General features: G+C 53.0%; 1 protein-coding gene across 1 annotated transcript in view; it reads right to left on the reverse strand.

The window, feature by feature from the left end:
- Positions 1–17040, reverse strand: part of LOC140197951 (low-density lipoprotein receptor-related protein 1-like) — a 2495129-nt gene that overhangs the window by 422993 nt on the left and 2055096 nt on the right. The window lies entirely within an intron of this gene.

Genomic DNA, 17040 nt, shown 5'->3' on the forward strand with positions numbered 1-17040 from the left:
ATCAGTCTACCGTCCTCTCCTCTGTGCAATAAACCACGACTCATCAGTCTACCGTCCTCCCCTCTGTGCAATACACCACTACTCATCAGTCTCCCATCCTCCCCTCTCTGCAATTCACCACTACTCTTCAGTCTACCGTCCTCCCCTCTGTGCAATACTCCACTACTCATCAGTCTACCGTCCTCCCCTCTGTGCTATACACCACTACTCATCAGTCTACCGTCCTCCCCTCTGTGCAATACACCACTACTCATCAGTCTACCGTCCTCCCCTCTGTGCAATACACCACTACTCATCAGTCTACCGTCCTCCCCTCTGTGCAATACACCACTACTCATCAGTCTACCGTCCTCCCCTCTGTGCAATACACCACTACTCATCAGTCTACCGTCCTCCCCTCTGTGCAACACACCACTACTCATCAGTCTACCGTCCTCCCCTACGTGCAACACTCCACTACTCATCAGTCTATCTTCCTCCCCTCTGTGCAATACACCACTACTCATCAGTCTACCGTCCTCCCCTACGTGCAACACTCCACTACTCATCAGTCTACCGTCCTCCCCTCTGTGCAACACTCCTCTACTCATCAGTCTACCGTCCTCCCCTCTGTGCAATACACCACTACTCATCAGTCTACCGCCCTCCCCTCTGTGCAATACACCACTAGTCATCAGTCTACCGCCCTCCCCTCTGTGCAATACACCACTACTCATCAGTCTACCACCCTCCCCTCTGTGCAACACACCACTACTCATCAGTCTACCGTCCTCCCCTCTGTGCAATACACCACTACTCATCAGTCTACCGTCCACCCCTCTGTGCAATACACCACTACTCATCAGTCTACCGTCCTCCCCTCTGTGCAACACACCACTACTCATCAGTCTACCGTCCTCCCCTCTGTGCAATACACCACTACTCATCAGTCTACCGTCCTCCCCTCTGTGCAATACACCACTACTCATCAGTCTACCGTCCTCCCCTCTGTGCAATACACCACTACTCATCAGTCTGCCGTCCTCCCCTCTGTGCAACACACCACTACTCATCAGTCTACCGTCCTCCCCTCTGTGCAATACACCACTACTCATCAGTCTCCCGTCCTTTCCTCTGTGCAATACACCACTACTCATCAGTCTACCGTCCTCCCCTCTGTGCAACACACCACTACTCATCAGTCTACCGTCCTCCCCTACGTGCAACACTCCACTACTCATCAGTCTACCGTCCTCCCCTCTGTGCAATACACCACTACTCATCAGTCTACCGTCCTCCCCTCTGTGCAATACACCACTACTCATCAGTCTACCGTCCTCCCCTCTGTGCAATACACCACTACTCATCAGTCTACCGTCCTCCCCTTTATGCAATACACCACTAGTCATCAGTCTACCGTCCTCCCCTCTGTGCAATACACCACTACTCATCAGTCTACCGTCCTCCCCTACGTGCAACACACCACTACTCATCAGTCTACCGTCCTCCCCTCTGTGCAATACACCACTACTCATCAGTCTACCGTCCTCCCCTCTGTGCAATACACCACTACTCATCAGTCTACCGTCCTCCCCTCTGTGCAATACACCACTACTCATCAGTCTACCGTCCTCCCCTACGTGCAATACACCACTACTCATCAGTCTACCGTCCTCCGCTCTGTGCAATACACCACTACTCATCAGTCTACCGTCCTCCCCTCTGTGCAATACACCACTACTCATCAGTCTACCGTCCTCCCCTCTGTGCAATACACCACTACTCATCATTCTACCGTCCTCCCCTCTGTGCAATACACCACTACTCATCAGTCTACCGTCCTCCCCTCTGTGCAATACACCACTACTCATCAGTCTACCGTCCTCCCCTACGTGAAACACTCCACTACTCATCAGTCTACCGTCCTCCCCTCTGTGCAATACACCACTACTCATCAGTCTACCGTCCTCCCCTCTGTGCAATACACCACTACTCATCAGTCTACCGTCCTCCCCTACGTGCAATACACCACTACTCATCAGTCTACCGCCCTCCCCTCTGTGCAAAACACCACTACTCATCAGTCTACCGCCCTCCCCTCTGTCCAATACACCACTACTCATCAGTCTACCGCCCTCCCCTCTGTGCAATACACCACTACTCATCAGTCTACCGCCCTCCCCTCTGTGCAATACACCACTACTCATCAGTCTACCGTCCTCCACTCTGTGCAATACACCACTACTCATCAGTCTACCGTCCTCCCCTCTGTGCAATACACCACTACTCATCAGTCTACCGTCCTCCCCTCTGTGCAATACACCACTACTCATCAGTCTACCGTCCTCCCCTACGTGCAACACACCACTACTCATCAGTCTACCGTCCTCCCCTACGTGCAACACACCACTACTCATCAGTCTACCGTCCTCCCCTCTGTGCAATACACCACTACTCATCAGTCTACCGCCCTCCCCTCTGTGCAACACACCACTACTCATCAGTCTACCGCCCTCCCCTCTGTGCAAAACACCACTACTCATCAGTCTACCGCCCTCCCCTACGTGCAATACACCACTACTCATCAGTCAACCGTCCTCCCCTCTGTGCAATACACCACTACTCATCAGTCTACCGTCCTCCCCTCTGTGCAATACACCACTACTCATCAGTCTACCGTCCTCCCCTCTGTGCAATACACCACTACTCATCAGTCTACCGTCCTCCCCTCTGTGCAATACACCACTACTCATCAGTCTACCATCCTCCCCTCTGTGCAATACACCACTACTCATCAGTCTACCGTCCTCCCCTCTGTGCAATACACCACTACTCATCAGTCTACCGTCCTCCCCTCTGTGCAATACACCACTACTCATCAGTCTACCGCCCTCCCCTCTGTGCAATACACCACTACTCATCAGTCTACCGCCCTCCCCTCTGTGCAATACACAACTACTCATCAGTCTCCCGTCCTCCCCTCTGTGCAATACACCACTACTCATCAGTCTACCGTCCTCCCCTCTGTGCAATACACCACTACTCATCAGTCTACCGTTCTCCCCTCTGTGCAATACACCACAACTCATCAGTCTACCGTCCTCCCCTCTGTGCAACACACCACTACTCATCAGTCTACCGTCCTCCCCTCTGTGCAATACACCACTACTCATCAGTCTACCGTCCTCCCCTCTGTGCAATACACCACTACTCATCAGTCTACCGTCCTCCCCTCTGTGCAATACACCACTACTCATCAGTCTACCGTCCTCCCCTCTGTGCAATACACCACTACTCATCAGTCTACCGTCCTCCCCTCTGTGCAATACACCACTACTCATCAGTCTACCGTCCTCCCCTCTGTGCAATACACCACTACTAATCAGTCTGCCGTCCCCCCTCTGTGCAATACACCACTACTCATCAGTCTACCGCCCTCCCCTCTGTGCAATACACCACTACTCATCAGTCTACCGTCCTCCCCTCTGTACAATACACCACTACTCATCAGTCTACCGTCCTCCCCTCTGTGCAATACACCACTACTCATCAGTCTAACGCCCTCCCCTCTGTGCAATACACCACTACTCATCAGTCTACCGTCCTCCCCTCTGTGCAATACACCACTACTCATCAGTCTACCGTCCACCCCTCTGTGCAATACACCACTACTCATCAGTCTACCGTCCTCCCCTCTGTCCAATACACCACTACTCATCAGTCTACCGCCCTCCCCTCTGTGCAATACACCACTACTCATCAGTCTACCGTCCTCCACTCTGTGCAATACACCACTACTCATCAGTCTACCGTCCTCCCCTCTGTGCAATACACCACTACTCATCAGTCTACCGTCCTCCCCTCTGTGCAATACACCACTACTCATCAGTCTACCGTCCTCCCCTACGTGCAACACACCACTACTCATCAGTCTACCGTCCTCCCCTACGTGCAACACACCACTACTCATCAGTCTACCGTCCTCCCCTCTGTGCAATACACCACTACTCATCAGTCTACCGCCCTCCCCTCTGTGCAACACACCACTACTCATCAGTCTACCGCCCTCCCCTCTGTGCAAAACACCACTACTCATCAGTCTACCGCCCTCCCCTACGTGCAATACACCACTACTCATCAGTCAACCGTCCTCCCCTCTGTGCAATACACCACTACTCATCAGTCTACCGTCCTCCCCTCTGTGCAATACACCACTACTCATCAGTCTACCGTCCTCCCCTACGTGCAACACACCACTACTCATCAGTCTACCGTCCTCCGCTCTGTGCAATACACCACTACTCATCAGTCTCCCGTCCTCCAATCTGTGCAACACACCACTACTCATCAGTGTACCGTCCTCCCCTCTGTGCAATACACCACTACTCATCAGTCTACCGTCCTCCCCTCTGTGCAATACACCACTACTCATCAGTCTAACGCCCTCCCCTCTGTGCAATACACCACTACTCATCAGTCTACCGTCCTCCCCTCTGTGCAATACACCACTACTCATCAGTCTACCGTCCACCCCTCTGTGCAACACACCACTACTCATCAGTCTACCGCCCTCCCCTCTGTGCAACACACCACTACTCATCAGTCTACCGCCCTCCCCTCTGTGCAACACACCACTACTCATCAGTCTACCGCCCTCCCCTCTGTGCAACACACCACTACTCATCAGTCTACCGCCCTCCCCTCTGTGCAACACACCACTACTCATCAGTCTACCGTCCTCCCCTCTGTGCAACACACCACTACTCATCAGTCTACCGTCCTCCCCTCTGTCCAATACACCACTACTCATCAGTCTACCGCCCTCCCCTCTGTGCAATACACCACTACTCATCAGTCTACCGCCCTCCTCTCTGTGCAATACACCACTACTCATCAGTCTACCGTCCTCCACTCTGTGCAATACACCACTACTCATCAGTCTACCGTCCTCCCCTACGTGCAACACACCACTACTCATCAGTCTACCGTCCTCCCCTCTGTGCAATACACCACTACTCATCACTCTACCGTCCTCCCCTCTGTGCAATACACCACTACTCATCAGTCTACCGTCCTCCCCTACGTGCAATACACCAGTACTAATCAGTCTACCGTCCTCCCCTCTGTGCAACACACGAATACTCATCAGTCTCCCATCCTCCCCTCTGTGCAATACACCGCTACTCATCAGTCTACCGCCCTCCCCTCTGTGCAACACACCACTACTCATCAGTCTCCCATCCTCCCCTCTGTGCAATACACCACTACTCATCAGTCTACCGTCCTCCCCTACGTGCAATACACCACTACTCATCAGTCTACCGTCCTCCCCTCTGTGCAATACACCACTACTCATCAGTCTACCGTCCTCCCCTCTGTGCAATACACCACTACTCATCAGTCTACCGTCCTCCCTTCTGTGCAATACACCACTACTCATCAGTCTACCGTCCTCCCCTCTGTGCAACACACCACTACTCATCAGTCTACCGTCCTCCCCTCTGTGCAATACACCACTAGTCATCAATCTACCGTCCTCCCCTCTGTGCAATACACCACTACTCATCAGTCTACCGTTCTCGCCTCTCTGCAATACACCACTACTCATCAGTCTACCGTCCTCCCCTCTGTGCAACACACCACTACTCATCAGTCTACCGTCCTCCCCTCTGTGCAACACACCACTACTCATCAGTCTACCGTCCTCCCCTCTGTGCAATACACCACTACTCATCAGTCTACCGTCCTCACCTCTGTGCAACACACCACTACTCATCAGTCTCCCATCCTCCCCTCTGTGCAATACACCACTACTCATCAGTGTACCGTCCTCCCCTACGTGCAATACACCACTACTCATCAGTCTACCGTCCTCTCCTCTGTGCAATACACCACAACTCATCAGTCTACCGTCCTCTCCTCTGTGCAATAAACCACTACTCATCAGTCTACCGTCCTCCCCTCTGTGCAATACACCACTACTCATCAGCCTCCCATCCTCCACTCTCTGCAATACACCACTACTCTTCAGTCTACCGTCCTCCCCTCTGTGCAATACACCACTACTCATCAGTCTACCGTCCTCCCCTCTGTGCTATACACCACTACTCATCAGTCTACCGTCCTCCCCTCTGTGCAATACACCACTACTCATCAGTCTACCGTCCTCCCCTCTGTGCAATACACCACTACTCATCAGTCTACCGTCCTCCCCTCTGTGCAATACACCACTACTCATCAGTCTACCGTCCTCCCCTCTCTGCAATACACCACTACTCATCAGTCTACCGTCCTCCCCTCTGTGCAACACACCACTACTCATCAGTCTACCGTCCTCCCCTCTGTGCAACACACCACTACTCATCAGTCTCTCATCCTCCCCTCTGTGCAATACACCACTACTCATCAGTCTACCGTCCTCCCCTACGTGCAATACACCACTACTCATCAGTCTACCGTCCTCCCCTCTGTGCAATACACCACTACTCATCAGTCTACCGTCCTCCCCTCTGTGCAATACACCACTACTCATCAGTCTACCGTCCTCCCTTCTGTGCAATACACCACTACTCATCAGTCTACCGTCCTCCCCTCTGTGCAACACACCACTACTCATCAGTGTACCGTCCTCCCCTACGTGCAATACACCACTACTCATCAGTCTACCGTCCTCTCCTCTGTGCAATACACCACAACTCATCAGTCTACCGTCCTCTCCTCTGTGCAATAAACCACTACTCATCAGTCTACCGTCCTCCCCTCTGTGCAATACACCACTACTCATCAGTCTCCCATCCTCCCCTCTCTGCAATTCACCACTACTCTTCAGTCTACCGTCCTCCCCTCTGTGCAATACTCCACTACTCATCAGTCTACCGTCCTCCCCTCTGTGCTATACACCACTACTCATCAGTCTACCGTCCTCCCCTCTGTGCAATACACCACTACTCATCAGTCTACCGTCCTCCCCTCTGTGCAATACACCACTACTCATCAGTCTACCGTCCTCCCCTCTGTGCAATACACCACTACTCATCAGTCTACCGTCCTCCCCTCTGTGCAATACACCACTACTCATCAGTCTACCGTCCTCCCCTCTGTGCAACACACCACTACTCATCAGTCTACCGTCCTCCCCTACGTGCAACACTCCACTACTCATCAGTCTATCTTCCTCCCCTCTGTGCAATACACCACTACTCATCAGTCTACCGTCCTCCCCTACGTGCAACACTCCACTACTCATCAGTCTACCGTCCTCCCCTCTGTGCAACACTCCTCTACTCATCAGTCTACCGTCCTCCCCTCTGTGCAATACACCACTACTCATCAGTCTACCGCCCTCCCCTCTGTGCAATACACCACTAGTCATCAGTCTACCGCCCTCCCCTCTGTGCAATACACCACTACTCATCAGTCTACCACCCTCCCCTCTGTGCAACACACCACTACTCATCAGTCTACCGTCCTCCCCTCTGTGCAATACACCACTACTCATCAGTCTACCGTCCACCCCTCTGTGCAATACACCACTACTCATCAGTCTACCGTCCTCCCCTCTGTGCAACACACCACTACTCATCAGTCTACCGTCCTCCCCTCTGTGCAATACACCACTACTCATCAGTCTACCGTCCTCCCCTCTGTGCAATACACCACTACTCATCAGTCTACCGTCCTCCCCTCTGTGCAATACACCACTACTCATCAGTCTGCCGTCCTCCCCTCTGTGCAACACACCACTACTCATCAGTCTACCGTCCTCCCCTCTGTGCAATACACCACTACTCATCAGTCTCCCGTCCTTTCCTCTGTGCAATACACCACTACTCATCAGTCTACCGTCCTCCCCTCTGTGCAACACACCACTACTCATCAGTCTACCGTCCTCCCCTACGTGCAACACTCCACTACTCATCAGTCTACCGTCCTCCCCTCTGTGCAATACACCACTACTCATCAGTCTACCGTCCTCCCCTCTGTGCAATACACCACTACTCATCAGTCTACCGTCCTCCCCTCTGTGCAATACACCACTACTCATCAGTCTACCGTCCTCCCCTCTATGCAATACACCACTAGTCATCAGTCTACCGTCCTCCCCTCTGTGCAATACACCACTACTCATCAGTCTACCGTCCTCCCCTACGTGCAACACACCACTACTCATCAGTCTACCGTCCTCCCCTTTGTGCAATACACCACTACTCATCAGTCTACCGTCCTCCCCTCTGTGCAATACACCACTACTCATCATTCTACCGTCCTCCCCTCTGTGCAATACACCACTACTCATCAGTCTACCGTCCTCCCCTCTGTGCAATACACCACTACTCATCAGTCTACCGTCCTCCCCTACGTGAAACACTCCACTACTCATCAGTCTACCGTCCTCCCCTCTGTGCAATACACCACTACTCATCAGTCTACCGTCCTCCCCTCTGTGCAATACACCACTACTCATCAGTCTACCGTCCTCCCCTACGTGCAATACACCACTACTCATCAGTCTACCGTCCTCCCCTCTGTGCAAAACACCACTACTCATCAGTCTACCGCCCTCCCCTCTGTCCAATTCACCACTACTCATCAGTCTACCGCCCTCCCCTCTGTGCAATACACCACTACTCATCAGTCTACCGCCCTCCCCTCTGTGCAATACACCACTACTCATCAGTCTACCGTCCTCCACTCTGTGCAATACACCACTACTCATCAGTCTACCGTCCTCCCCTCTGTGCAATACACCACTACTCATCAGTCTACCGTCCTCCCCTCTGTGCAATACACCACTACTCATCAGTCTACCGTCCTCCCCTACGTGCAACACACCACTACTCATCAGTCTACCGTCCTCCCCTACGTGCAACACACCACTACTCATCAGTCTACCGTCCTCCCCTCTGTGCAATACACCACTACTCATCAGTCTACCGCCCTCCCCTCTGTGCAACACACCACTACTCATCAGTCTACCGCCCTCCCCTCTGTGCAAAACACCACTACTCATCAGTCTACCGCCCTCCCCTACGTGCAATACACCACTACTCATCAGTCAACCGTCCTCCCCTCTGTGCAATACACCACTACTCATCAGTCTACCGTCCTCCCCTCTGTGCAATACACCACTACTCATCAGTCTACCGTCCTCCCCTCTGTGCAATACACCACTACTCATCAGTCTACCGTCCTCCCCTCTGTGCAATACACCACTACTCATCAGTCTACCATCCTCCCCTCTGTGCAATACACCACTACTCATCAGTCCACCGTCCTCCCCTCTGTGCAATACACCACTACTCATCAGTCTACCGTCCTCCCCTCTGTGCAATACACCACTACTCATCAGTCTACCGCCCTCCCCTCTGTGCAATACACCACTACTCATCAGTCTACCGCCCTCCCCTCTGTGCAATACACAACTACTCATCAGTCTCCCGTCCTCCCCTCTGTGCAATACACCACTACTCATCAGTCTACCGTCCTCCCCTCTGTGCAATACACCACTACTCATCAGTCTACCGTCCTCCCCTCTGTGCAATACACCACTACTAATCAGTCTGCCGTCCCCCCTCTGTGCAATACACCACTACTCATCAGTCTACCGCCCTCCCCTCTGTGCAATACACCACTACTCATCAGTCTACCGTCCTCCCCTCTGTACAATACACCACTACTCATCAGTCTACCGTCCTCCCCTCTGTGCAATACACCACTACTCATCAGTCTAACGCCCTCCCCTCTGTGCAATACACCACTACTCATCAGTCTACCGTCCTCCCCTCTGTGCAATACACCACTACTCATCAGTCTACCGTCCACCCCTCTGTGCAATACACCACTACTCATCAGTCTACCGTCCTCCCCTCTGTCCAATACACCACTACTCATCAGTCTACCGCCCTCCCCTCTGTGCAATACACCACTACTCATCAGTCTACCGTCCTCCACTCTGTGCAATACACCACTACTCATCAGTCTACCGTCCTCCCCTCTGTGCAATACACCACTACTCATCAGTCTACCGTCCTCCCCTCTGTGCAATACACCACTACTCATCAGTCTACCGTCCTCCCCTACGTGCAACACACCACTACTCATCAGTCTACCGTCCTCCCCTACGTGCAACACACCACTACTCATCAGTCTACCGTCCTCCCCTCTGTGCAATACACCACTACTCATCAGTCTACCGCCCTCCCCTCTGTGCAACACACCACTACTCATCAGTCTACCGCCCTCCCCTCTGTGCAAAACACCACTACTCATCAGTCTACCGCCCTCCCCTACGTGCAATACACCACTACTCATCAGTCAACCGTCCTCCCCTCTGTGCAATACACCACTACTCATCAGTCTACCGTCCTCCCCTCTGTGCAATACACCACTACTCATCAGTCTACCGTCCTCCCCTACGTGCAACACACCACTACTCATCAGTCTACCGTCCTCCGCTCTGTGCAATACACCACTACTCATCAGTCTCCCGTCCTCCCCTCTGTGCAACACACCACTACTCATCAGTGTACCGTCCTCCCCTCTGTGCAATACACCACTACTCATCAGTCTACCGTCCTCCCCTCTGTGCAATACACCACTACTCATCAGTCTAACGCCCTCCCCTCTGTGCAATACACCACTACTCATCAGTCTACCGTCCTCCCCTCTGTGCAATACACCACTACTCATCAGTCTACCGTCCACCCCTCTGTGCAACACACCACTACTCATCAGTCTACCGCCCTCCCCTCTGTGCAACACACCACTACTCATCAGTCTACCGCCCTCCCCTCTGTGCAACACACCACTACTCATCAGTCTACCGTCCTCCCCTCTGTGCAACACACCACTACTCATCAGTCTACCGTCCTCCCCTCTGTCCAATACACCACTACTCATCAGTCTACCGCCCTCCCCTCTGTGCAATACACCACTACTCATCAGTCTACCGCGCTCCTCTCTGTGCAATACACCACTACTCATCAGTCTACCGTCCTCCACTCTGTGCAATACACCACTACTCATCAGTCTACCGTCCTCCCCTCTGTGCAATACACCACTACTCATCAGTCTACCGTCCTCCCCTCTGTGCAATACACCACTACTCATCAGTCTACCGTCCTCCCCTACGTGCAACACACCACTACTCATCAGTCTACCGTCCTCCCCTACGTGCAACACACCACTACTCATCAGTCTACCGTCCTCCCCTCTGTGCAATACACCACTACTCATCAGTCTACCGCCCTCCCCTCTGTGCAACACACCACTACTCATCAGTCTACCGCCCTCCCCTCTGTGCAAAACACCACTACTCATCAGTCTACCGCCCTCCCCTACGTGCAATACACCACTACTCATCAGTCAACCCTCCTCCCCTCTGTGCAATACACCACTACTCATCAGTCTACCGTCCTCCCCTCTGTGCAATACACCACTACTCATCAGTCTACCGTCCTCCCCTCTGTGCAATACACCACTACTCATCAGTCTACCGTCCTCCCCTCTGTGCAATACACCACTACTCATCAGTCTACCGTCCTCCCCTCTGTGCAATACACCACTACTCATCAGTCTACCGTCCTCCCCTCTGTGCAATACAGCACTACTCATCAGTCTACCGTCCTCCCCTCTGTGCAATACACCACTACTCATCAGTCTACCGCCCTCCCCTCTGTGCAATACACCGCTACTCATCAGTCTACCGCCCTCCCCTCTGTGCAATACACAACTACTCATCAGTCTCCCGTCCTCCCCTCTGTGCAATACACCACTACTCATCAGTCTACCGTCCTCCCCTCTGTGCAATACACCACTACTCATCAGTCTACCGTTCTCCCCTCTGTGCAATACACCACAACTCATCAGTCTACCGTCCTCCCCTCTGTGCAACACACCACTACTCATCAGTCTACCGTCCTCCCCTCTGTGCAATACACCACTACTCATCAGTCTACCGTCCTCCCCTCTGTGCAATACACCACTACTCATCAGTCTACCGTCCTCCCCTCTGTGCAATACACCACTACTCATCAGTCTACCGTCCTCCCCTCTGTGCAATACACCACTACTCATCAGTCTACCGTCCTCCCCTCTGTGCAATACACCACTACTCATCAGTCTACCGTCCACCCCTCTGTGCAATACACCACTACTCATCAGTCTACCGTCCTCCCCTCTGTGCAATACACCACTACTCATCAGTCTACCGCCCTCTCCTCTGTGCAACACACCACTACTCATCAGTCTACCGCCCTCCCCTCTGTGCAACACACCACTACTCATCAGTCTACCGTCCTCCCCTCTGTGCAACACACCACTACTCATCAGTCTACCGTCCTCCCCTCTGTCCAATACACCACTACTCATCAGTCTACCGCCCTCCCCTCTGTGCAATACACCACTACTCATCAGTCTACCGCCCTCCCCTCTGTGCAATACACCACTACTCATCAGTCTACCGTCCTCCACTCTGTGCAATACACCACTACTCATCAGTCTACCGTCCTCCCCTCTGTGCAATACACCACTACTCATCAGTCTACCGTCCTCCCCTCTGTGCAATACACCACTACTCATCAGTCTACCGTCCTCCCCTACGTGCAACACACCACTACTCATCAGTCTACCGTCCTCCCCTACGTGCAACACACCACTACTCATCAGTCTACCGTCCACCCCTCTGTGCAATACACCACTACTCATCAGTCTACCGCCCTCCCCTCTGTGCAACACACCACTACTCATCAGTCAACCGCCCTCCCCTCTGTGCAAAACACCACTACTCATCAGACTACCGCCCTCCCCTACGTGCAATACACCACTACTCATCAGTCAACCGTCCTCCCCTCTGTGCAATACACCACTACTCATCAGTCTACCGTCCTCCCCTCTGTGCAATACACCACTACTCATCAGTCTACCGTCCTCCCCTCTGTGCAATACACCACTACTCATCAGTCTACCGTCCTCCCCTCTGTGCAATACACCACTACTCATCAGTCTACCGTCCTCCCCTCTGTGCAATACACCACTACTCATCAGTCTACCGTCCTCCCCTCTGTGCAATACAGCACTACTCATCAGTCTACCGTCCTCCCCTCTGTGCAATACACCACTACTCATCAGTCTACCGCCCTCCCCTCTGTGCAATACACCACTACTCATCAGTCTACCGCCCTCCCCTCTGTGCAATACACAACTACTCATCAGTCTCCCGTCCTCCCCTCTGTGCAATACACCACTACTCATCAGTCTACCGTCCTCCCCTCTGTGCAATACACCACTACTCATCAGTCTACCGTCCTCCCCTCTGTGCAATACACCACTACTCATCAGTCTACCGCCCTCCCCTCTGTGCAACACACCACTACTCATCAGTCTACCGCCCTCCCCTCTGTGTAAAACACCACTACTCATCAGTCTACCGCCCTCCCCTACGTGCAATACACCACTACTCATCAGTCAACCGTCCTCCCCTCTGTGCAATACACCACTACTCATCAGTCTACCGTCCTCCCCTCTGTGCAATACACCACTACTCATCAGTCTACCGTCCTCCCCTCTGTGCAATACACCACTACTCATCAGTCTAACGTCCTCCCCTCTGTGCAATACACCACTACTCATCAGTCTACCATCCTCCCCTCTGTGCAATACACCACTACTCATCAGTCTACCGTCCTCCCCTCTGTGCAATACAGCACTACTCATCAGTCTACCGTCCTCCCCTCTGTGCAATACACCACTACTCATCAGTCTACCGCCCTCCCCTCTGTGCAATACACCACTACTCATCAGTCTACCGCCCTCCCCTCTGTGCAATACACAACTACTCATCAGTCTCCCGTCCTCCCCTCTGTGCAATACACCACTACTCATCAGTCTACCGTCCTCCCCTCTGTGCAATACACCACTACTCATCAGTCTACCGTTCTCCCCTCTGTGCAATACACCACAACTCATCAGTCTACCGTCCTCCCCTCTGTGCAACACACCACTACTCATCAGTCTACCGTCCTCCCCTCTGTGCAATACACCACTACTCATCAGTCTACCGTCCTCCCCTCTGTGCAATACACCACTACTCATCAGTCTACCGTCCTCCCCTCTGGGCAATACACCACTACTCATCAGTCTACCGTCCTCCCCTCTGTGCAATACACCACTACTCATCAGTCTACCGTCCTCCCCTCTGTGCAATACACCACTACTCATCAGTCTACCGTCCTCCCCTCTGTGCAATACACCACTACTAATCAGTCTGCCGTCCTCCCCTCTGTGCAATACACCACTACTCATCAGTCTACCGCCCTCCCCTCTGTGCAATACACCACTACTCATCAGTCTACCGTCCTCCCCTCTGTACAATACACCACTACTCATCAGTCTACCGTCCTCCCCTCTGTGCAATACACCACTACTCATCAGTCTAACGCCCTCCCCTCTGTGCAATACACCACTACTCATCAGTCTACCGTCCTCCCCTCTGTGCAATACACCACTACTCATCAGTCTACCGTCCACCCCTCTGTGCAATACACCACTACTCATCAGTCTACCGTCCCTCCCCTCTGTGCAATACACCACTACTCATCAGTCTACCGCCCTCCCCTCTGTGCAACACACCACTACTCATCAGTCTACCGCCCTCCCCTCTGTGCAACACACCACTACTCATCAGTCTACCGTCCTCCCCTCTGTGCAACACACCACTACTCATCAGTCTACCGTCCTCCCCTCTGTGCAATACACCACTACTCATCAGTCTACCGTCCTCCCCTCTGTGCAATACACCACTACTCATCAGTCTACCGTCCTCCCCTCTGTGCAATACACCACTACTCATCAGTCTACCGTCCTCCCCTCTGTGCAATATACCACTACTCATCAGTCTACCGTCCTCCCCTCTGTGCAATACACAACTACTCATCAGTCTACCGCCCTCCCCTCTGTGCAACACACCACTACTCATCAGTCTACCGTCCTCCCCTACGTGCAATACACCACTACTCATCAGTCTACCGTCCTCCCCTACGTGCAATACACCACTACTCATCAGTCTACCGCCCTCCCCTCTGTGCAATACACCACTACTCATCTGTCTCCCATCATCCCTTCTGTGCAATACACCACTACTCATCAGTCTCCCATCCTCCCCTCTGTGCAATACACCACTACTCATCAGTCTACCGTCCTCCCCTCTGTGCAGTACACCACTACTCATCAGTCTACCATCCTCCCCTCTGTGCAATACATCACTACTCATCAGTCTACCGTCCACCCCTCTGTGCAACACACCACTACTCATCAGTCTACCGCCCTCCCCTCTGTGCAATACACCACTACTCATCAGTCTACCGTCCACCCCTCTGTGCAACACACCACTAGTCATCAGTCTACCGCCCTCCCCTCTGTGCAGTACACCACTACTCATCAGTCTACCGTCCTCCCCTCTGTGCAACACACCACTAGTCATCAATCTACCGTCCTCCCCTCTGTGCAATACACCACTACTCATCAGTCTACCGTCCTCCCCTCTGTGCAATACACCACTACTCATCAGTCTACCGCCCTCCCCTCTGTGCAACACACCACTACTCATCAGTCTACCGCCCTCCCCTCTGTGCAATACACCACTACTCATCAGTCTACGGCCCTCCCCTCTGTGCAATACACCACTACTCATCAGTCTACCGTCCTCCCCTCTGTGCAATACACCACTACTCATCAGTCTACCGTCCTCCCCTCTGTGCAATACACCACTACTCATCAGTCTACCGTCCTCCCCTCTGTGCAATACACCACTACTCATCAGTCTACCGTCCTCCCCTCTGTGCAATATACCACTACTCATCAGTCTACCGTCCTCCCCGCTGTGCAACACACCACTACTCATCAGTCTACCGTCCTCCCCTACGTGCAATACACCACTACTCATCAGTCTACCGTCCTCCCCTACGTGCAATACACCATTACTCATCAGTCTACCGCCCTCCCCTCTGTGCAATACACCACTACTCATCTGTCTCCCATCATCCCCTCTGTGCAATACACCACTACTCATCAGTCTCCCATCCTCCCCTCTGTGCAATACACCACTACTCATCAGACTACCGTCCTCCCCTCTGTGCAATACACCACTACTCATCAGTCTACCATCCTCCCCTCTGTGCAATACATCACTACTCATCAGTCTACCGTCCACCCCTCTGTGCAACACACCACTACTCATCAGTCTACCGCCCTCCCCTCTGTGCAATACACCACTACTCATCAGTCTACCGTCCTCCCCTCTGTGCAATACACCACTACTCATCAGTCTACCATCCTCCCCTCTGTGCAATACATCACTACTCATCAGTCTACCGTCCACCCCTCTGTGCAACACACCACTACTCATCAGTCTACCGCCCTCCCCTCTGTGCAATACACCACTACTCATCAGTCTACCGTCCACCCCTCTGTGCAACACACCACTAGTCATCAGTCTACCGTCCTACCCTCTGTGCAATACACCACTACTCATCAGTCTCCCATCCTCCCCTCTGTGCAATACACCACTACACATCAGTCTACCGTCCTCCCCTCTGTGCAATACACCACTACTCATCAGTCTACCGCCCTCCCCTCTGTGCAACACACCACTACTCATCAGTCTACCGTCCTCCCCTCTGTGCAATACACCACTACTCATCAGTCTACCGCCCTCCCCTCTGTGCAATACACCACTACTCATCAGTCTACCGTCCTCCCCTCTGTGCAATACACCACTACTCATCAGTCTACCGTCCTCCCCTCTGTGCAATACACCACTACTCATCAGTCTACCGTCCTCCCCTCTGTGCAATACACCACTACTCATCAGTCTACCGTCCTCCCTTCTGTGCAATACACCACTACTCATCAGTCTACCGTCCTCCCCTCTGTGCAACACACCACTACTCATCAGTCTACCGTCCTCCCCTCTGTGCAATACACTACTACTCATCAGTCTACCGTCCTCCCCTCTGTGCAATACACCACTACTCATCAGTCTACCGTCCTCCCCTCTGTGCAATA

The sequence above is a fragment of the Mobula birostris genome, chromosome 5 (assembly GCF_030028105.1).
Source record: "Mobula birostris isolate sMobBir1 chromosome 5, sMobBir1.hap1, whole genome shotgun sequence".
Lineage (NCBI taxonomy): Eukaryota > Metazoa > Chordata > Chondrichthyes > Myliobatiformes > Myliobatidae > Mobula > Mobula birostris.